The sequence below is a fragment of the Dasypus novemcinctus genome, chromosome 11, assembly GCF_030445035.2.
Source record: "Dasypus novemcinctus isolate mDasNov1 chromosome 11, mDasNov1.1.hap2, whole genome shotgun sequence".
NCBI classification, from domain to species: Eukaryota; Metazoa; Chordata; class Mammalia; order Cingulata; family Dasypodidae; genus Dasypus; species Dasypus novemcinctus.
The window spans coordinates 14,611,599-14,634,078 of NC_080683.1; the positions used below are offsets into that span (position 1 = coordinate 14,611,599).

General features: G+C 49.9%; 1 protein-coding gene across 18 annotated transcripts in view; it reads right to left on the bottom strand.

Annotated features, from left to right (window-relative positions):
• Window positions 1-22,480, bottom strand: part of TRERF1 (transcriptional regulating factor 1) — a 204,156-nt gene that overhangs the window by 53,745 nt on the left and 127,931 nt on the right. For all 18 annotated transcript variants that reach the window (XM_071218450.1, XM_058306738.1, XM_058306735.1 and 15 more), the window contains one exon: window positions 12,924-13,038. The gene's annotated coding sequence lies outside the window, so the exon portion shown is untranslated. The remainder of the gene's footprint in view (window positions 1-12,923; window positions 13,039-22,480) is intronic.

Consider the following 22,480-nt stretch of genomic DNA (forward strand, 5'->3'; position numbering starts at 1 on the left):
GGGGCCTTCTGAGTCAGCCACTGGGACGGCAGCCAGAGAAAGGACCCCTGTCCCCACGGCTGTGCGGGGCTGGGAGAAAGGGAGGAGACTCCCTTCCACCAAAGCTGCAGAGTGTGCAGGGGGGGAAGGGCGACAGGCGAGGGGTGCTAATGGGGAGAGCGGGCCCCTTTGGCCCCACCCCCAGCCTCAGAGTGAATTATTAATCTAGGCAAACACAAGTCAAGCACCTGAGACTCTGTTCCTATTACTCAAGCCCCACACACAGCATCCCCAGAGCTGAGCTACCAAGAAAGCCTGCGGTACAGAGCAGCTTCCTCCGCAGGAGCTGAGCGGGAGGGGAGTGGCCAGTGCCGCTGTGTCCCCCCCACACAGCTGGGATTGCAGCAGCCCCACAAAGACTCTTCCGGCCCTAGGCTTGCAGGTTCGGGCTAGACTACTCGGAGAGAGTCGCAGGCTGCTGTGGTTATGGTTTAGCTGCTGAATGGACTCACTGGCTTGACTTTGGTCTGTGGCTTCAAAGACATCAGACTGTAGAAAAATGCAAATGGCCCGGCCAGCCAGGATACCAGAGAAGGGGTGTGGATCTGGGGAGAAACCATCCCCCTCCTGGGAAAGAGCTCGCTGGGTAACGGTGAGTGATGCTCCTGTGTGTGTTAACTGTGCAGTAAAGGGCTTGAGCCTGAGGAGGGCCAGGTGCAGGTTTTCCCTGGTGTCTGCTGGTCCCTCTCAGCGCCCCTGCCTGTGATCCAGCTGGGACGCTCCTTGCAGGACGCCCCCGGCACCTGGGGTGATGATGTCAATGCCACGCTTGGGCGTTCCGTCAACACCGGCAGCAGAGATGGCCACAGAACCACATCCTGGGGTCCATGCCATGACGCTCGGCGTTGGCCCGCAAGATAAGAGGCCTTCCACAAGGAATCCCTGCGGCCCTTCTGGCTCAGAGTTCTGAGAGCTTCTGGGGAATTCTGGGAGTAAACAAACGAACCAACCGGACGGACCTCTGGTGTCTGCGGCTGGAGGCCTTCCCAGCAGCACTTCCTGAGTCATTCTCTCCCGGGGCCCCGCGGGCTCAGTTCTGGCCTCCTAAAGGCCCTGGTGGACTGTGATCGTTGGCCCACCTTCCCGGCAGCCGTGAAGTCCGTGCCGGGGCAGGCAGAGTGGGTCCTACTCGCCTCTGCCCCTCCGCCGGCCCTTTGTGAGCAGGCGATTGGCCATGGAGCCAGACACAGGGCCGCAGAGCCCACTTGGAATTTCCCGCCGCCCCGGGGCCCCCTGAGGTTTGAGCCAGGGGCACTGCACAGGCTGGCAGGGGCCACGCGAAGTGGCGGAGGGAGGTGGAAAGCGAGGAACAGCAGGACCAAGGGAGCAAGTCAGGGAAGACGTTCTGGAAGGGACGAGCCGATGGGGATACTGTTTAGCAGGAGGTTTTTGTTTCAGACTTGCTCCAAATGACAGCATGTCAAGATTAAAAAACAAAAAGCCAAACAAAAGCTTGAATTTACAAAGCCTTGCATGAATTCACGTATTACACAACAGGTAACGGTGGAAGTGAAAATTCCTTAGAACTCGCCTTATCTGAGCTTGCGGCGGTCAAGACTCTTGTGCGTGGAGGGCAGGAGAGATCACAAAGGTTGGCTTCCGTTTACCAAATGGTTCCTGAGAGGTCTCAGGGCACGAGGAGGGTAACCTGTCCTTCCTGGTCATCCTACGGGGCCCTGTCTCCTCCTCCAGGGAGCCCCCAAACCTGTCTGGACTGGCTAAAAATAGATATCCTTTTGGTCACTGTACCCCATTATCTCATTGCCCCAATTAATTGCTCAAAACAACCTCTCTCTCTTTTTTAAAAAAGATTTATTTATTAATTTATTTATCTCCCCTTCTCCCCCCACCCCAGTTGTCTGTTCTCTGTGTCTATTTGCTGCGTGTTTTTCTTTGTCCGCTTCTGTTGTTGTCAGCGGCACGGGAATCTGTGTTTCTTTTTGTTGCATCATCTTGCTGTGTCAGCTCTCTGTGTGTGAGGCAACAGTCCTGGGCAGGCTGCACTTTCTTTCACGCTGGGCAGCTCTCCTTACGGGCGCACTCCTTGCGTGTGGGGCTCCCCTGCATGAGGACACCCCTGCGTGGCAGGGCACTCCTTGCGCGCATCAGCACTGCACGTGGGCCAGCTCCACACGGGTCAAGGAGGCCCGGGGTTTGAACCACGGACCTCCCATGTGGTAGACGGACGCCCTAACCACTGGGTCAAGTCCACTTCCCAAAACCACCTCTCTTGCAGCTACAAGACCAGAGGGCTGAAGTGCCGCATGCACCAGCGGCCCCTGCAGCTGATTAGGTCCCAGCCTGAACCGCGAGAGCAGAAACAGGACCCCTGAGGCCTGAGGGGCGGCAGGGAGAGGATGAGGACCAGAGCCCAGGCCGAGGTTTCATGGGCACCAACCTGCAGCGGCTGCTGGTGGGAAAGAGCACTCCACTACGCTCAGCCCCTCGGGGGTCCTGGTTTTCCACCAACACTACGTCTTAAGTACCACAGGAGCAGAATTTATGACTTCATGCCTTTTTAATTATCTGTCCCCGCCTTCTCCATCGCTTCGAGCAGGTTATCCATTCCTGTCGGTCCCTCCTCCAGGCATTTCTGCTGGTCCTCTCCTCTCGGTCCCACTGCCGCTGCACGCTGGCTCTCACCTAACCCGTGACACATCTCCTGACTGCTGGCCTCGTGCCCCTCAGCTCTGCCCACTTTCCACCCAGCACCCTGCCCGGGTCACTCCTCTGCTTAAAACTTCCACTGTCCGCTCTGCCAACAGGACAATCATCCTGGCAGCTCAGCCCAGCCCGTGCAGGCCTTCATGTTTTGCCACTGCCTACTTTTCCGATGATCTCCTCCAATCGTTCACCCACGTACAGCCTGAGCGCCTGTCCTGCGCAGCCACTCAGCGCTTCCAGAGTGCTGCTCTCTGCTCTAAATCCTCCTTCGCCCATCCTCCAGCTTCTTAGCCTACAAAGTGCTGGTCAGAGTGACACCTTTTATGAAGCCATCCTCCTAATTCTCTGTCATTCATCTTAACAAGGTATTTATTGAGTGGGTACTACGTGCCAGGCACTGTGGACATCCTGGGGGAGGGCACAGAGTCAACTCTTGGGGGGCTTGCAGTCGGGGCGGGGGGGCGGTGATCAAAGATGAACGTCATGCTACAACTGTGATGAGTGCTAACAGAGAGACAGAATGGTGCTCTGAGAGGCCGTCATAATGGGTGTGACCTCAGCAGGGTGGTCAGGGAACAATCCTCCAAGGATGTCACGTCGGTGCCAGGATGTGGAGGATGAGGGGAAACACTGGATGGAAAGCTGCATTCCAGTATGGGCAAAGGCCCTGCGGCACGTGGGAACATGGTGGATACAAAGAACTCAAAAGAAGGCCAGGGTGGCTGGAGGGGAGGAACAAGGAACATGGTGGAAAAACTAGAAAGGGGGCCAGGGCCAGAAGACCTGAGGTTCTGGAAGGTAATGAGTTATTATCTTTATCCTAAGAACAATCAGGAGCCAATAAAGTGTTTTGAGGAGTGTGTGGGTATGTGCAAGCATGTGTGACTAACTAGATTTCCTTTTGAAAAACTTGCTCTGGCCACAGGATAGACCAAGTGTTGGCAAACTTTTTCTCTAAAGGACCAGGTAATACATACTTTAGGGTTAGCAGCCAATAGGCAAAATCAAGGATATTATGTGGATACTTAGATAAATCAGAAAAAAAATTTCTATACATTTTTTTGACAAAATTCAAAAGATACTAATAATCGAGTACAATCTTCTTTGTAATACAGGTCTACAAATTTAATCATATTTGGAGGACATTCAGTTTAATTGGGGTCGAAGTCAGTGTTCCCTATCATCAAATCAATAGCAAATATTCATCCATAAAAAGCTCTTTTTAGCTCCCAGGCTGTACAAGTTAGGCAGCTGGCTGGGTTCTGCCCATGGGCGATAGTTTGTATAGACAATGAAGATCCTGGAAGAGGACCAGTGAGGATATGGGATGAGGTGGTGATGGAGGGGTGTTTGGGGTTGAGGGAGGGAAGTGCCAAGCACGACTTGCAGACGTCAGAATCACATTTACAAAGAAGGGGAGCCCTGCGCGACTTCAGGTGTGAAGTGTTGTTCTGAGACCTACAGCAGTAGCTGATGAGGGAGCGGCTGGATGGAGGGTTCCAAGGAGCAGAAGGTCTGTGAGTCCTCTCAGGCAGGGATGTGAGATAAAATGCCTGGAGAGCAAGGGAAGAGCGAGCCAAAGCTGCAGACTCAGTGTCTTTATATGCCAGGTAGCATATTGTTTGAAACTGGTCGGTCTGCCTCCTCCACCAGACTGGGAGCTCTTCTAAGGGATGCCTCAGATACAACTCTGTCCCCAGGGTCAGCATAACACACGGCGCCCGTGGTTACAGACAGGAGAGCGGAAGCGGGGGAAATGCAGGTTTTTTTCTTCCGCTAGCAAACTCAGAGAAGCTCACTCTATCCCCAAAGGAAGCCACCTTCCCACTCCTGCTCCAGTGGGTGGCGAGCCTTCCACAAGGACTGCTTTGGATAAAGGTCACTGGCCCTCCCCTTCCCCATCACTGTAAAGCACCCAAGCATAAGTGTACACACACCCACACCCACATGCAAATCTCCTCCCCATCAACCCCTGGGACGTGATTTGTGTGATGGTGTACTGACAACACACCCATCAACTGCCAGTTGAATATGTCTAACTATTATGTTCCATCACCCAGAACATAGTTTAATAAAAAGAAAAGTTAAGTGGCCATTCCACTCATGGCAAGGAGGAAAGAAGGAGGAAAAAGCCACAGGTTAAAGAAAGTTAGTTTTTCTTTTTTCTCCTTTCTCCCTCTCCCCATTTAAAATCAGAACACTAGGGAGCTCGTGAGTCCACGACTTTAACAGCCCTTGGACGGGGAGGTGGTCGGCTCCAGGGAGCACAGACGTGCGCACAACGCTAATGGAACTAGAGACCCATCACCCCGGGTCAGAGCGGCAAATCCTCCGGTCCAATGTTGAGTCTCTGATCGGGTATTGCGAGTTCTGGGAGGGTGTGTGTAGCAGTTTGATATGGCTATGAATTCCAAAAATAGATATTGGATTATGTTTATAATCTGGTCTGTACCTGGGTGTGATTAAGTTATGATTAGGGCTTTGATTGGGTCATGGCATTAGGGTGTTGAGTCCCCAACCCACGGTGGGTGGGGACTCACAGATAAAAGGCATGGCAAAAGATAGAGTTGAAGGTTTCTGATGTTGGAGTTTTGATGTTGGAGTTTGATGCTGAAGTCTTAAGCTGGAGCCCTGGGAAGAGAGGACCTGAGCCAGGAGAAGAACACAGAGGAATAGATGGCTCCTTAGACATGGCAAAACCCCAGGGAGAGAGACAGAGCCATCCACCTGAGAGTCTACAGCTGACCTTGTGCAGAGAGACAAAGTCTAGAGAGCCTCATAGTCTACAGCTGACCTTGTGGGGAAAAAGGAGGAGCTGAGCCAGAGGAACGCAGGAAGCCTGAACCCTCACAGACGCCGGCAGGCATCTTGCTCCAATGTGTGGCAACAGACTTTGGTGAGAGATGTAACTTATGCTTATGGCCTGGTATCTGTAATCTCCTACCCCGGACAAATACCCTTTATAAAAACCAACCCATTTCTGGTATTTTGCATCAGCACCCCTTTGGCTGACTAATACAGTGTGTATGTCCTCATGGCCAATAATAACATTCTAGAAGGCACTGTACAAAGCATGACATAAACTATTTTATTTTGCCCCCACAACAAATCCATGAAATCAGAAATGCTTTCTCCTATTTGACAGATGGGGAAATTAACAGTTGACTTGCCCAAGGCCATGCAATTAGTGACAAAGGGTAAAGCCCTTAACTCTCTGAGTTCAAAAACGAAGCTTCTCGATACACTGCAGTGCCCCTTATTCTCCCATTGCAGATCTGATCAGCACAAAGCTACTTCCTGCTCGCTGGACCCTTTCACCTCTCACCCTCATCTTCTGAAAGATAAAGGAGAGCTAGTTCTACACCATGGGATGGGCATGCCCCAGGAGTCTGGCCATCAGCTCCACCTCCAACCACCAAGCACCTTGCCACGAGCTTGGAGGTAGGAAAAAAAGGCTGAGGCACTTTATACCAAAAGTTCTTTTTTAGGCTTAAAGGACTCAGCTTCAGTTATCTGGATCATTTGCTCACCAGGAATGTCTCACTGGAGAGAAACAAATGGCTTTTGTGGGCGTAGTCCCCTCGCAGGAGTACCCAGAGCACTCCAGGTACAGGTTCTGGAGTCCAAAGACCAGGGCTCCCCTTTGAATGTTCTGTGGGCAAAATGAGGAACCCAAGGGGGCTGCTTTCAGCATTTTTCTTGAGCCTCAGTATTGAGATCTGTAAAAGAGGAATAACAACACTTCCCACACCACACTTTTGTGATGACTAAACAAGAGAAAGTATGGGGGACACGTCTCCTGGCACCAAGTAAGGCCTCGTGGAGGCTCATGCCCCAGGCGGGGTTTCTCTTGTTTTGTTGTGCCTTGGGTACAGTTCAGATCGGGCTCAATGACTCAGTCCTCATTTAGTCGGTTTGGTTATTTGTTTCCTGGGCAACCTTCAGTTCTCCCTTTGTTTCAATTAGCAGATTAGAAATAACATGGTGCTCAGGGGCAGGAATTGCCAGAAATGGACCCAGGAGGGAAAAGAGAGGGAAAAAGCTTCTGCCGGGAAGCTCAGCAGTTTGGGGCCACCGGGTACAGGGACCAGTGACCTCGTTTACCACCCTAACACCCCCTTAAAGCACCATCGCATCAGGCACCTTCACTTCAATCAGTAATGATGATCTATGGACGTCGAAAGAAGGTTAAATTATGTTCAGTGTATCGATTACGGGTCCGAGAATTAAACACAGGAATTTAGGTGCCCACATCACTCGCCTATTGCTGCAGGGAGCTTCCTGGGACAGGCCGGCCCGCAAAGGCAGAGGCCTATGGTTCCCCCTGGGTCGAAGCACAAGAGGGAATCTCTAACTTGGTGTTATCTTAACGAAGATGTGCTCTGGGGTCTAGTTCTCAAGCAGTTCAAGGCCTCAAGCAAGGAAAAGAGAAGTAACTACAGCATTTAGTGGCTACGGAAAGCTTGACAATATCCATGGTCATCGTTAAAGAACGCTGAAAGTGGTGTCTTTCACAGTCATCCCATCCCTCCATGAGGCCAGCTACGGTGACACATTCTACTTCCTTTCCCGTTTCAAGAGGGCCCCCAGTTCTCAGGTTCTGGGAAACCGGCAGTAACTCCATCCCCACTCGCAGTTTCCTTACTTTTAGCTGCAGCCCCTCAGCTTGCTTAAATAACTGCCCCTTTACAGAGACCTGCGACGCTGTGTCTGGCAGAACTGTCCCAGGGACACAGGCCTAGGTGGCTCTGGAAGACGACTTCTGCCCCCTGCGGAAGCTCCCAACTATCCCAGAGCTCACGGAACCTCACTGATGTTAAAAAAGAAAAAATAAGGGCAACCTGACCCTTTCCATTTTGGAGGGCTATCTCACACCCACTTTTCCTCTGTGGGGCAGGTCCAGTGGGAGGTTTGATATCCATTTTGATCTAAGCTATGGAAGCCCTGAAGAGACAGGGATTTCCAGAGGATCAGAGAGGCCTTTAGAAACCCGAGGGAGGCTGTAGGGCCTCCAGAGACCATAACCCACTGCTACTAAATGAGACAAACACAAACAAGAAGGCAGCATCGAGACCCAAAGAAACAGACTCCTCCCGATGCCCGGCGTGTCTATAAAAACTCCTCCTCGCCCCCTACTCTTGCTCTTCTGACCTAAACCGAGCCTCCCCTCTCCTCTTGATTACGTGCATGAAGATCATCTCCCTCTTCACAGGACAGTCACAGGACATTTAAACATTCTCAGCCCAGGATCTCTTCAGCGCACTTCCCCCTGCCCTCCACCCCCACCCCCCACCCCGCTGCTGTGTATTCAGGAAATGCAAACCCAATATGAAGATAACCTGGACCCAACAGAGAAGGAGAAGCCCCTTGACTTTGTTGGGCAAGTGACTTCCCCTCCCAGCACCTCAGACTCGGCTTCACAGAATGAGGAGGTTGGGACCTGATAAGCTCCGAGAAGGTTCCTCCTGGTTCTGACCTGCTAAAGCGCTGTCAGAGCCTCCCCAGGCGCTGCCTGCCCCCGGGATGCTGAGGCAGTCGGGGTTTTCAGCACTGACGCTTGATTCCTAAGCACCCCAGCCTCTCGTGGGGGTGCTGGGAGTCAGGACAGCTGGATGTCAGCCTCAGCTCTGCCAACACCTGGAACAGGGAGGAGAGAGCCTGGGGGTGGGGGGAGAGGGTATCAGAATAGACAAGCTCTAGCTAGAATGCTGTAATTTTTTTTTTAAAGAATGATGTATACTGCTCGTATAATGAAGGTTATTAAAATATTCTTAGAAGGGAAAAGGCCACCCAACAGTGAGGAGCACATGGTCACTCTCCAGAGCAACCCTTCGCCAATCAGTTTACAATGTATTTCCATCAGCTTTTACACAGCTTTGCAAGCATGTGATTCCTTGGCCTGGGGGTCCTCCCACACCCCAAACTCCTCAGAGAGCCCCAGACACCGCCTGTCCTGGCTCAACGCTTCCGGCAACGTTCTGAACATCTACACCTTGGAATCCCCTTGTTTTGCTCCCCAGGGCTCGACTGACAAGAAGCAAGCTGGGGGATCGCCCGAGTGATTTTACGGACCACTTGAGCTCCCTCCCCATGGACAAGGCTGGCTGGCAGCCGAGTACCCTGGACAGAGAAAGGGTGGGAAGCATGAGTCAGCATCGAGGTTTGCTGGCTGCCGGGGGGGCTGAGGAGGGGTGGGCATCTGGCCCCAGGAGGACAGACCTCGCCATTCAGCCCAGCTCGACTTTCCAGGACTTCGCCTCGGGAGCTGTGGGGAGAATCAAGAAGCTCCCGCCCCAGCTGCAATGAGATCAACCCTCAGGCTCCCTGGAAACCTTCACCCTTCTAAGTACGTGAGCAGGGCTTGAGAAAAGAAGACAAATGACTGGGTTCAAGTAATTTTTTGGTCCTCACAGACCGAACTTCTCAAGAACACTGCCAATCTCTGTTTTACGAAAGGGAGTTGGTGACCCAGCATGAGCTGAAGCACGAGACAGAAGCCACACAGGAACTCAGGGTTCGGCAGTCGCGAATGGCCAGGCACACTTAGGAAACCTGGTGAAACACTAAAGGGTAACTGCGGGACTTTCAGGATGCCATCCGGTAGGGGCTCTCCAAGAGGGAAGCCCAGCGCGCTAGTTCCCCAAACTTAATTGGTCACAGAGGACTTGGGCAGAGCCGGCGCACCCAGCAAATAACTATGAAGTCCCGCACTGAGCCTTGCTGCCTTGGGAGAACGCTCATCTCCCAATCGCACACCACTTCCATGCCCAGAATGCACAGGATTTCCCTTTTCAGCTGTCTCACTCCACCCGCCCCTCAGACCTAGCTCCAATCCGCCTCCTCAAGCCTCCTCCTCCAGGAAGCCCTCCCTGACCACTCTAGGGCACGGCGCTTTCCCTCTCTGCAAACAACTGGCATTTCATTTTCTAAATACTTAATCTCATGAACGGCATGATCCTGTTCTATGTCTTATGCAGTTTTGTACCACTTGTCCGCTGTACTTAGCCCAGAATCACTACAAATAGCAAGCACTATAAAGAGTCACTGCCTGATAGACATTAAATCAGAAAGTGATACAAATTTGGGAGAAATATAAAGCCATCTTTTTCAGGAGAGTGTGAAGCATCAGCTGTAAGACCGAAGGTAAAACAGACAGTGAAGCACGCCCTGTCCCCCCCCATGGTAATGTGTCCAGCAGGGCAGGTGCTCCACTCCCTCTCCTGGGGTCTGCACAGAGGAAACTCCTCCAGGGAGTGGTATCCTGCAGCTCCAGCCCCCTCTCGGCTCATGACAGGTTGACACAGCTCAGGGGTCAAGGTACCCGGGTGTGAGGGTCTCAGCCCCATTTCCAGAACCACCAACACCAGCCAGACCACGGTGTTCTGTTGACCCTAACGTTCGTTTTTAAAATATCCCAGTTTGAAGAACACAATAGTGCTGCAGGGACTTCCACATTTACACCAGACTTGTGCCTCCGTTTTCACCCGTTTATCTAGACCAGCTCTGTTAACTTGAAAGCATCATTGAACAAGGACGCTGGCCCTGAAGCGGTCAGTTCTCAGTCCTAATAATACTACCTCCCGCTGACTGAGTGCCTGTGACGTGCCAAGCACCATTACCAGGTCCACACGTACCGTCTCATTCAGCTGTTAGCAGCTCCCACTCATCCTCCCATGTTTCAGACCGAAAAAAACAAAGAAGAACAGAGAGAGGAAGCTAGTAAGTGGCAGAGCGAGATTCAAACTCAACCCTGTCGCCCCCGCAAAGCCCCCGAATCCTACCCATGGTGCTCCAGGGTATCCCACCTGTGAGAGGTGCACACTAGGGGGTCAGAGAAATCAACAGTAGGTTGGGGGGGGGGCAAGGGAAGAAGAGGCACAGGCAAGGAGGAAGGTGAGCGGGACGAGAGGAGGCGAGCGGTGCGGAGGAGACGCTCCTGGGATCTGGCCTCGGGTCCAGGAGTCCTTTGGGGAGCGGGAATGAAGGAGGAGAGTTGCTGCTGGCCATGGGAGAAACAAGCCACAAAATATGCAGAAGCCATTTCCTCTTGAGGAAGATAAACAATAGATTCATAAACAAATGTTACAGAGCTGTTCAGCTATGTAAAGCATTCTGGTTGGAGCTCATCTCCTTTGTGAGGTTAAAGCTAATCCCCAAAGCAAAGGGTCAACAGTTACCTTGGGGAGAGGGAAGGCAGGAAGACAGGACAGGAGAGGGGTCTCCCTCTTCTCAGGCCGTCACCTGCCCGCCCGGGGACTGTGGCCTGCTCCGTAACCTCTCCCAAGTCTTGGCTCCCTCCTCTGATAAAAAGGAATCTTAACCCCTGCCCCACAGGACCACTGGAGAAGAATGTTTCTGACCAGACCCCCTACTCGACCTTCCCAGTTGAAACAACTGATCTGCTGGATCCATTTTAAAATATAAAGACGGTACACACATAGCTGAGCTGGTCCAAAAGGAAGGATTCTTCAAAGACCAAATACAAACCAAAGCAGGAACTGGGAAGTAGGTGAGCACCAAAGCTGGCTCTCGCCCTGAGGGTTTCAGTTGAACCCCAGAGATTCCAGGTTGCTTCCCTGTGAGCTGCACAGGGTTCAGGAAATAAGAGAAAAGGCCTGCGGACACCCCTCCACATAGCTGGGATTCCAAATGGCTCCAGCTTGGTGAGTGAGAAATACACACACGACATGGAAGGGAGAGCAAGGAAACTTTCCCTTGATGCTGGGTAGAAATGGGGGAAATCTCTCCTGAAAATATGTAACCATAAGCTGGACCTCACGCAGGTTTGCAATCTGAATTCACGCAATTTGTGTGGCCAGAAAATCCTGAAGTAGAGAATTTAAAGTAATTTTTGATTGGTAACCCCTCCGCCTCCCCCCAAACAAATAGCAGAAGTTAGTGTAAATTATCTCTGAAAAAATTAGCTTTAACCCATACCTCAAATAGTCCCAAAGATAAAGTTCCAAGGAAAATGAGCAGCTCACAGAAAAGAACTGACAACAAAAGGAAATCAGGCATTGTGAGAAAAGAAACAACAGATGGCAGAATCAGACCTGCAAAGATTTCAGGTTCTGGAATTACCAGACATGAACCATAAAAATTTCTAAGTAGATACTTCAATATTTTAAAGAAGTGAAAGAGAAATCTGCAAATATGAGCAAGAAACAGGAGACCATAAAAATGACCAAGCTGATCTGAAATATAATGGATCATAATTTCTATAAACAAACTTAATTCAACAGACATATATAGAAAAACTATCCAATAACTAGAAAATACACATTCTTTTCAAACACCCATGGAACATTTAAGGAAAAAGTTGAAAAGAGGTAAAATATAAAAATGGATCACACAGAAGTGACTCAATGCATGTTGGGAACTCTCTCCAAGGATCCAAACCTATTTTGTCTTAGTTAAGTACAAGGACCCTGTCTTGTTCGTGGCTGTCTCTCCGGAGCCCAGCACAGTGCCTGTCACAGAGGAGGCTCTTCATACTTACAGAAGAGTGAATGGTTCTCTTTTGAGAATGGCACAGCTTGAGTGAGCAACTGACAGGGCAGACAGTGGGGGTAACGAAACCCATTCGAACATGGAGGGAGATGAGAGGACAAGATGAGTGGTGCCAGTCTCGGGAGAATTTATGCAAGAAGAGAAGAGCTGAGTCACGGCAGCCATTTTCAAAGCAGAGGCAGGTGGAAGAGTCTTTGAAAACCCAGTCTTTGGGGTTCCCAGCGGCAGAGCAGAGCCCAGCAGACAGAAGTTACAGAGAGGCAGAACTTTCTAACAATTAACTGTTCAAACTGGCCCGGCTGATCGTCTAAGTCAGCGGCACAGGACAGGAGTCTCTCTCTGGGATGCCCTGGGAATCACAGCCCATGGACTGAGTGGTTCTTCCAGTCCCATCCTACCCCAGAGATTCTTTCATCCACAATTCCCTGGATACCCAGTTCTCCAAAAGACCTGCTCAAGGTCCCAGATTCAGGAGGTGGGGGAAGAATAATGAGAACTCTGGTCTCCAGATACTTTCAGCCTTGCCATCAGCCCCTCCATTCGCTGGGACAAGCACACTTTGTCCTGTGAGGCTGACATGTACTTTCTAAATCGACCATTGTGCCAGTAAGCCCCATTCTTCTAGCACAGGGCAAAGGATTACAAAAGTATATGTGGACTTAGCGAAAATGAAATTCTTGTCCCTTTCGGGGGAGGGAGAGCAAGCTCACCTTGACCTCCACAGCAGATGGCTGAGTTGGGGGCCTGGCTCTGGGGGCTTCTCCTGTAGCCGGCCAGTCATGCTGCTCTCATGCTGCTGGGCAGGCGGGCAGAGGAGACCTGGTTCTGCGGGGAAAAGGAGAAGGAAAAGGTCACGGCGTCATTTGCTCCTAGCTTTCAGGTAACATCCCGGAAGTCCGGGGAGATCCTGAGGCTGGCCTCACCCACACTCGTGTACTTGGGAAGCAGGAATGTAGACATTCGATAAATGTTTTCACATCCTTCAATGTCCCACGGCAATAAGGACTGAGGCTATGAAGATGACTCAGACACAGTCCCTGCTCTCTAGACACTGTCTAGCAGGGGGGAGAAAAGGGCCCCTGTTTCATTACAGTGGAAATCTGATAAGCGCTGTGACTTCCCAAAACGCATTCAACAGACGACCTGTTCCACAGGATTGCCAAGGCAGCCTGCAGATACTATGGAGCACAGTGCTTCTCAAACTATTTGTGACTAAGGATCAGTTTGTTTTTCTTAAATTTCCAATCCATGACAGAGGAATACTTAAAAAAATATATAAAATGAAAAGGAGCTGCTAGAATAATGAAATGAAAAAAACTATGCATACAAACTACAAGCCTACTTTTTAATTATTTGATTCAACAGATAACTGTCAAATCCTTGTAGAGGCTTCTAAGTGCTTACTCTTAATTTTTTTCTCTTTTAAAATGTATTTATTTCTCATCCCACCCCACCCCCATTGTTTGTGCTCGCTGTGTCTGTTCGTTGTGTGCTTGTCTTCCTTTTAGGGGGCACTGGGAACCAAACCCGGGACCGCCCATGTGGGGAGGCACCTAATCACTAGAGCCATCTCTGCTCCCTGCTTTGTTGGGTCTCTCATTTTGTTTCCTCCTTGTGTCTCTTGTTCCACCATCATCAGCTTGCCACGCCACCCATCGCGTCAGCTTGCTGCCTTGCTTGTCATATTTAGGAGGCACCGGAAACCAAATCCGGGACCTCCCACGTGTAGGCAGAGCCCAATCGTTTGAGCCACATCCACTTCACTACTCTTAATATCTGTACTTATCTCATGGACCAAGAGACACTTTGCAGGCCAGACCATTCCAGGGACTACACTTTGAGTCTCATTGCTATGCACAGTGCAACTTTCCTAAGATGCCTGGCTGATCTCTTGGTTCAGGGAGGATGTCTGGAAATAAGAATGATTTCACATCTACTCTCTGGACTATGATAATTTAGTCCAGAAGGCCTCTCTCCAGAAAAGAGAAGCACGGCAGGGACTGTGTTTGGGCAAGTGTGGTTTAGGGTTGTCTGTGGAGAGGTAGTGGCACCAGCTGGCCAGGTTCAGGTAACAGAGCGTGAGGCTCACTGAACTTGGTCTAAAGCTGTGCCTGGACTTCGGTCCCAACAGCCGTGAACTTCCCAACCCTAACTACGGCGACTCTGGTCCAAGTTACCTCCGTGAGTGAGAAGAACAAAGAGCCGTTGATCAAAAGGAATGGGGCATCGCAGAAAAGAAATCATTTCAAAATGTCAAGAGGGCTGCAGATATTCATTCCTACTATTTAATGCTATTAAAAAATTTTTTTTAAGTGAGAAATCCTTTCTGACAGCCTATTTGCTTTAATACTTGAGGGGAGAGACTGCAAGCCATTTTCACCCATTTGAATGTTTAAGAGAAAGTACTCATTCCTCTAAACTCCCGGCTTTTAAGTAGTTTTCATTTTAAACTTTAGAAGCTAACTCTGCTGGAAAAGAACTTCCATTTTCAAAGGTTTTTTTTTTTTTTTTTTTTTAAATGCAAACACACATACACTCTCACTCCCAGCTTCAAATGCTAAATCATCTGCAATTTGGGAGTTTGTTGCTTATAGCGATAAACACATCATAAACATTCCTATAGCAACAGAATGTTTTTGAAGCAATGTCTGCAATGTTACCAAGATTGTATATCATTATCTCTGAATGTTGGCAAAGAGAAGGTTATGGGGAATAACTGTTTATGTACAAATAAGTCAATATAGTAACTGGCAACCTGAACAGCCCTTACAGAGGAGGAGCTGAACCCTGGCGAGGCGAGGGAAGCAGGAAGGCACTTCTCTCCGTGTCCATGAGCACATGTGACAACATATGAAAAGAACTCTCGAGACTCCCCTGCAGCAGCATGTGTCCTTGGAACTGGTTGTCTCGTGGGCAAGAGTTATGCTTAGACAGCCCTGCCGCCAACTTTTACTGGTCAGTGACTTCAGAGCAGGCAAATAGGTTCTTCTTCAGAGAGGCCAAGAGAGGCATATAAACAAATAATTACAATCTCCTTTCCTGCTGAGAAGAGAATAGTGGCTGGAGTTAAGGAAATGAAAGTGACTTAGCTCCATTCATCCACTTATCCACCCAGGGTTGACTGGGTGACTAGAATGTACAGGCAGGCCCTGGAGATCGTGCAGGTTTGGCCCCAGACCACCTCAATAAAGCGAATATTCCAACAAAATGAGCGGCACAAGCTTTTCGGTGTCCCAGTCAAGTTATGTTTACACTATACTGTAGCCTCTTAAGTGGGCAAAAGCATTATATCTTTAAAAACTGTAATGCTTTCATTAAAATGAGACAGAGAGCCACAAAGTGAGCACATGCTGTTGGAAAAATGGTGCCCAATAGACTTGTTCGACAGAGGATTGCCACAAACTTTCTATTTAAAAAAAAAAAGTATATCTGTGAAGTGCAATAAAGCAGAGTGCAATAAAACAAGGTATGCCTGTACCAGGCAAGTGCAAGCACTATTAGCCATTCAACTATTGAGTGAGACCAACGTAGTCTCTGCCCTCATGGAGTTTATAGTCTAATGGGGGAACCAACGTTTAAAAAGTATATGTGGCGGTGGACTTGGCCCAGTGGTTAGGGCGTCCGTCTACCACATGGGAGGTCCACGGTTCAAACCCCGGGCCTCCTTGACCCGTGTGGAGCCGGCCCAGGCGTAGTGCTGATGCGCGCAAGGAGTGCCCTGCCACGCAGGGGTGTCCCCCGTGTAGGAGAGCCCCACACGCAAGGAGTGTGCCCCATAAGGAGAGCCGCCCAGCGCGAAACAAAGTGCATCCTGCCCAGGAATGGCGCCACACACACGGAGAACTGACACAGCAAGATGACACAACAAAAAGAAACACAGATTCCTGTGCCACTGACAACAACAGAAGCGGACAAAGAAGACGGAGCAAATAGACACAGAGAACAGACAACTGGGGTGGTGGGGAAGGGGAGAAAAATAAATAAATAAATCTAAAAAAAAAAAAGTATATGTTTTTGCATGCTTCTCCCCAAAAAGCATAATAGTATATGACGGGGGGTAGACCTCATATGAAAAGGATGAGTGGTGGTTTCCCTAAGTAAATAACTTTAATCTGAGCCCTAAGAATAAAATAGTGAAGCAAAGTAAGGAGGGCAGGGGGGAAAGGACAGAGAGAAAGGGTGTTGTGGGCACAATGGATAGCCTGTGCAAAGGTCCGGTGGCAGCAAGGAACATGACACACTCTACTTATGGAAGGGGCTCTTAACGGAAATCAAATCAGTTCTTGACCTAACACCTAGCTCCAATTACTGTGGCAAAACGGGCATTAAAGATACACAGGTTTTGTTCTGTTTGTTTAAATGTGTCCAAGAAGTTACCTAGGGTGACTCAAGAACATAATGTGCATATCTGCTAAATTTTCCTTCTCCCTAAACTGGCATGAGACATCCAAAATAGGGGCCACCTTGACTGCCCTCCCAATTTATAAGTCTCTTAAAAATACTTTTTTCTGCATTTCCCATTTGTAGTGGTAATTTCAGTTTGGTCACTGGTAAAGTTAGTTGGTAAACTCTGATCTCAGACTGACATGACAGTGAGGGTGAGCTGTGGGACCTGGATGAGCATCCTACTATTAAAATTATTGCTGGAGAACCTTCAAGGCCATTGTTACTTCAAAGAGAGTCATACAATTTCCTGCACAGAAAATGAGCTTTGGAGCCAAGTGGACCTCACTGGTTGTCCGGCCTTGTTTCTCGTCTGTAGAATGGGGTTAGCAGTGTCTTCCTAGCAGGGGTCTCAGGGAGATCGCACTGAGCACGCCGCCTGGCTCCCAAAAGGCACTGGATAAGTGGCAGTGTTACCATCCGTCCACGCCCAGTGGGGACACGCACGTCCCTCCCTCAAAGTGAAAAGCCACAGGAATCCAAGAACAGTTTCCCAAATGGTGCTGGGTGGCAGGGCAGCTTTGCAAGGCTTGGAGTCAGCTATCACTACCCAGGAGATCCTGATGACTCACCATCTCTTGCCTGTGACCTCAAGACCCCCAGCCACTGTGCCAAGAGGGCCCAGATGGAAGTCCCACTCCTTATCAGAACTGATTCACTGAGTCACACCCCATCTGACCTAAGCTCAACCTCCCAGAAGCAGTCCAGACACCATCCTGGGGACTTATTCACAGCTCCACCCAAGAGCTCAGGGCTGGAGGCCACAGACCTGGGTTCTGGTTCCAGCTCCACTACTCACGAATAGGAATCTCTGGGACGAGTGGCCGGATCCCAGATGGTAGAGGAGGTGGGAAGCTACCACATCCTGAAGGCCTCATCGGGCCAGGCATGGCCCAGATAGCACCTCCAACATCTAAGCAATCCTGCAGGGTTGCTGCTGGTATCACCATTTTACCAGTGGAGAAACTGAGGCCCATGGCTTGCCCACGGTCCGAAACTGTGAGCGGGAGAGCCAGACTGAAGCATCAAAGCCCTTTTCTTTGCCCCTTCACCATGTCATCTCCGAGGGGAAGAAACCTTATCTCCTTGCCACCTCACCAATGAGGAAACAGCCCTGGAAGGTTGGGTGACTTTCCAGGTCCCACAGCCAGCAGGAACTCACCAGGCAAGGCCAGAATCTGTGTGTGTCCTGTACTGCACCTCTGGGCCTCAGTTTCCCTCTGCTCAAGGGAGATCAATTCTGCTTTATAAACCACGCCACTGTTAGAATTAAAGGGGAATGCAGACTTAAAAGAGTCTTGGGGAGGAAAAAAAATATCTAATATACAGAAATGAGCACTTTAAATAGGTATTTAGCTCCAATTAAAGAGGAGGGGGTCTCCCTAGCCACAATGCTGTAGAAATGAAAAGAACAGTTCGCATCCCACCAGGCAAGGGGCAGCGGGGCACGGGGAGGGAGAGAACACAGGTTATAAAGTAGGAGCTTAAGGAATGGGAAACAGCAGGAGCAAATGAAGTGTGAAGAATTCCCTCCATGCCACCCACAAGAAATTAGAAACTGGCACAAATTTTAAAAAGAAGGGAAAGAGCGGAGGGGAAGAGAAGAAAAATGAAGACAAGGAGGAATTACATCTGCAACGGGATCCACAAGCAACCTAGAAACAGTGTGGACAGTAATCAGTGCAGTAAGAAACCTCAGATTCCAGTCACTAGAGGCCGACCGTTCCGTCAAATGAGTTCTTCCATGCAGAGAAGATGGTAACATGGAAGGAGATTTAATTTTCGAGTGAGACACACCACCCAACAGCCAGGAGAAGCCTGGACACTCTTCAAATGTGGAAAGAACTCCCATTCTTGCTCTAAACATCTTCCCTCCTATTTTGGCGTCCCACCCCCACCCTTACCCCCACTTCCCAGGAGGATGACAGAAGGATAATTTCCATGACCTAGGGGAGGAGTCCTGTCCAGACCATTATGAGACTTCAGTTCTTCAAGCAATTGCTTATTTCAGGACACACACAAACTGAAGCTGGAGCTCTCAGATCTGTATCGGAGCAGCTCAAATCCTGGAAGATTTTCAGCTGGACTCATGGTTGGCTGCTGAGGGCTGGCAGCCCCCCACCCAGGTGCCAACTCTGTCTCAGGCCTCCCACTCCCCTGCTCACAGATCTAACTGGCTTGTCTCACAGGTCCTCAAACATTCCACGCTCTTTCCTACCCCAGTGCATTTGCATGTGCTGGTCCTTCTGCTTCGGATGCTCAAGTCCCAGCTCCCCCCTCATTAATGTCTACTTATCTTCCAGGTTACAGCTATTACAATGTCAATGAGACCTCTTGGACCCTATGGTAACGTAAGTATGCGGCAGCACTTAGCATGATTGTAATTAATTAATTCTGTAATTAACAAGATGGTCTCCCCAGTCAGACTGTAAGCCCTACGAGGGCAGGGGCTACATCTGTTCTGCATGGTCTAGCGCAGTGGTTCTTCATCCTGAATGCACATGAGAATCACCTGAAGAGCTTTACATATATATACTGGGATGCCTGGGCCCCAGCCCAAACCTACTTAGAAAGAACGTTTCACTAAAGCTCTTACGGCGTTTGCGATGTGCGGCCAACCAAGGCTGAGAACTGCTGACTTCCAGAAGAGGCCCTGGGTGCTGGGTCTGTGTGCCTGAGCAATCCTCAAGCGGCTCCGGGAGTCACAGGAGGACCTCGCTCCCTCGGCTTACTGAGACAATGTATCGTTTAAACACTGTTTTCTGAAATTCCAGAGGAGGGAAACAAAATCCTCATTGTCAAGAGGAATCCGGTTCCCCTCCTCAAGCAGTCCCCATAGAGCCCCCTCCCTGACTGCTCTTCCACTCCCTCACCTCGTTTATCCCCTTTATCCTCAGAGCCCCAGGATCAAGCGGATGTGGACTTGAAGTGCACTTAAATATTTGGAGGGAAACCCCTCATTTTTCAATAAAATAGGCCCAGGGCTACTATGTAGTAGAATGCAAAATTTCACGTTAAATTTTATTAAAGCGGGAGAGTTCAGAGCCAGTTTGTGCTGGGACAGGCCCTCGGGGTGGAGAGGTGGGGAGGGCTTTGTAGAAACACGCCCTTGGGGCACTGCGGGAGCAGGCTCCTTCGTGGGGGCAAGCCCTGAGCAAGCTGTCCCCTACCCACCCTACCTTACGGGGGTGGCTGGGTGGGGAGAGGTGGCAGGGAGGGTGTAGGAGAACAATCCAACTGCTATTAAAACGGCACAGGAAGCAGCAGCACGGCTGAATCAGAATCTGCTATCCCCGGGTGCACACTCAAGGGTGAGAGGCGCTGCGCTGTCCCATACCGTAGCCACGAGCCACAGCGGCTATTTGAATTAAAGTTAATTAAAATTAAATAAGCATTTAGCCGTCAGGTGCACTAGCCGCACTTCAGGTGCCCACCAGCCGCCTGGCTCGTGGCCATCATCCTGGACAGCACAGCGCGAGCATTTCAGTGGCCACAGGAAGGTCCACCACACAGCTCTGAGCAGGGTTTCTCCACCTCGCAGGACATTCTGGGCTGGGCAAGTTCCTGGGGTGGGGTCTTCCTGTGTGGGGAGGAGGAGTAGCTCTTAACCCAGGGCCACTGTCTCCCAGGGGACACTTGGCAATGTTTGGAGACATTTTTGGTTTTCACGACTGGAGGAGCTACTGGTGTCTGGCGGGGAGAGGCCAGGGAATGCTGCCAAACACACTGCAAGGCACAGGACAGGCCCACAATCAAGAGCTATCCAGCCCAAAATGTCAGCGATGATGAGGTTGAGAAACCCTGCTCTAGGAATAAAACAAAACAACAAACGGCCGGTCTCAGTAAAACTGGTGGAAAAGAGGTTCAGGGGACCAAATACTCTCTTCTCAAGTGCTGAATTCAGAACCTTCTGAGATGCTACTCTGAGCAAACTGGTATCCATTTCTGCCAAGAGTAAGAAGTCCTGGTTTCCAGAACTAATCTATATAAGCTCATTATTAAATGAAATCTTTACACTTCAAATTTCAAGGGCTGAAAAAAGAAGGAATGTGATTTGGGCACTGATGTTTGGAATATGTGATAAATTCTGCAAAGAAACTACAATCTGCTTGTTGGTTAGATGCAGATTCAATCATTTATCCATGTATTTATTTAAAAGTATTTATTGAGCACTTACTAAGGGCCAGGCACTCTTACAGTGCTGGAGACACAGCAATGAATAAAATAAACCAGGTATGTCCCTGTGTGGAGCTGACACTCTAGTGAAGAAGGCTGCAGTGCACAAGTGAGCAAGTAAATGTACTATATAGTGGCAGGTTGTGGTAAATAACCAGGGCAAGGGGCCAGAGGAAGAACGGGGAGTGGGCAGGGTCTCTGGGGAAGGGTGGCCAGGGAAGGCATCTAAGAAGAGCTGACATCTGGGCACCTGAGATTGTTCCAGGTGACTCATTGGGAAGACAGTCCCAGGCAGAGGAAAGAGAGAAGGCTAAGTCCCTCAGCAAAACAAGGTGGGGGTGTCCTAGCAACTTACAAAAGCAGTGTGGCATTGGGACTTGGCAGAAAGGGGGGAGAGAGCTGGCAGAGAGAAGCAGCAGGGGCCAGGCCACAGAGGGCCCGGAGACCATGCGTAGGGGAGAGATGGGGTCTGATAAGCTAATTAATTTATTTGTTTAGGAAGTACCAGGGATTGAACCCAGGGCCTTGTATATGCAAAGCAGGCCCTCAAGCACTGAGAATATACCTGCTTCCCCTGGTTAGCTTTTCACAAGAACAAACTGTAGGAGGGCAAAAGTGGGAATGGAGAGACCAGTTAGAGGCTGCTGAAGGCTTAACACTAGTAATTAATATTAATACTAGTCCTCTGGTGGTCAATGTTATTCATATTCCATTTCAGATATATCATGGGTAGACCAAGCAGCACATCCACACGTCTTCTATGAGTCAATGCATTCTAAGCTCCAAATGAGCAACTTGAAATCCCTCCCATCCACATGGGATTTAAGCTGGGGACTGTGTGGTCTGGGAGAAGCCAGAGGGAAAGGCGAGGGCAGATGACCGAGAGGGAAAAGGACATATCCTCTATCTTCCTCTTTTCCCCAAAACTATCCAAGGAGAGTCTGAAAGGGGCTTTCCTGGCATAATTCTTCCAAGGGTTGTTGGGCAGTGGATGGATGAGACCCAGCTGTCCCGCTCTAAAGGCAGAACAGAAGGGAAAGCACTGAATCTCCCAGGAGGATGGCACTGCAGCTGTGTCCCAAGGAGGGCATGGAATCTTTTTCAAAAGCAATGGAACCTCTGCTTCTGGGGTGTCTGAGATTTCAGGGCAACAGAGAGGCATGGAAACAGCCATGGACCCAGCAGATTTAGGGTGGACTAATCCAGGTGCACCTCTTAGAAACTGCACGACGATGGGCATTTCACCCAAGCACTCTGACTACTCCATCTCCCCCTCTGAAAAATGGAACCAATATCCCCTCTCTTCTCATCATGAAGGACCAAACCAGATGACCCTGTGCCAAAAGCGTATGACAAATTCCAGCCCACATGCTGGAGTCTCAGCATCTGGATGTGTTGGCACATCCTTTCCATGCATGTGTCGCAGTCACAATGGAAAAGTGTTGCCCTTTCATTAATTATTCTGTTGGAAACACATCCAAACGCCAGGCTTGGTGTTTGCAAGACACAGCAAGATGCAGCCCCTGCCTCCAGGAACATACGGGCAGGGGGGAGGTAAGACATGAATTGGTTACTCTGAAATTCCTTTTCCTCAGTGCCATGGCCATTGCTCAGAGATAGTTTTCATGCCTTTAGGTAGAGTCACCAG